The following is a 796-nucleotide window of genomic DNA, read 5'->3' as shown; positions in this document are numbered from 1 at the left end:
GCCAAGCAGCGTGCTTTCGGCCCTGGGCAGAAGGGAGGAGGCATCCCCTCCACCCGCCCGGCCTTTTGCCGTGTGCCCGAAGGTGCTGCGCCCCGACGGGGACACCCCGGTTCAGAGGGATGGGAGCTTCTTGGTGCAACCAGAGCAACCGGGCCAGGCTCCCTGGGGAAAAGCCTCCCCAGGCCCTTCGCACCGGCTTTTCTTGGTTCAGTTTTGCATCATGAAACTCTTCCCCGTCCAACGGTAGGACTGAGAAGGAGGGATCGGGAAGAGCTGCCCCGAGCTGATGTTAAGAGAGAAGCTGGGAGCGGAGCTGGACCCACTGGGGACGCCAGCCCCAGGGACCGGTAGCTGAAGGGGTGAGGAGGAGGGGAGAGCCAAACCCCAGCCAGCCCCAGGTTTGCACCGGGGAGGTCGCAAAGCAAAACACTTTGCTGCCGACGGGGCGGTCGCCGGGACGCGGTGCCTCGGCCCGGCTGGTCGGGTCCCTGGGGTCCCTCCCCGGCAGCTCTGCACATCCCCTTCCCCTCCGTGCTGCCGGTAACGCCTCGAGGGGCTCCAGCCCTTAACCAGGGCGAGTTTTGTCCTTCCTAAAATCGTTTTCCATGGGGTTTTGAACAGGACGTCACCTCTACAGAGTCCTTCCCCTCTTTGGCAGGTATCCACACTGGAATACCACACGGGTAGCCAGGAATAGCACCAAAAGCCACACCTCAACCTCCCCAAACCCGGCTTAACTGGCAATTTAACCCATCTGCGTCCAACCCCAACACAGCCGGGCGCGTAGCCGCACACT

The sequence above is a fragment of the Pygoscelis adeliae genome, unplaced genomic scaffold (assembly GCF_000699105.1).
Source record: "Pygoscelis adeliae isolate BGI_AS28 unplaced genomic scaffold, ASM69910v1 Scaffold815, whole genome shotgun sequence".
Taxonomy (NCBI): Eukaryota; Metazoa; Chordata; class Aves; order Sphenisciformes; family Spheniscidae; genus Pygoscelis; species Pygoscelis adeliae.
This window is presented reverse-complemented; position numbering follows the sequence as displayed.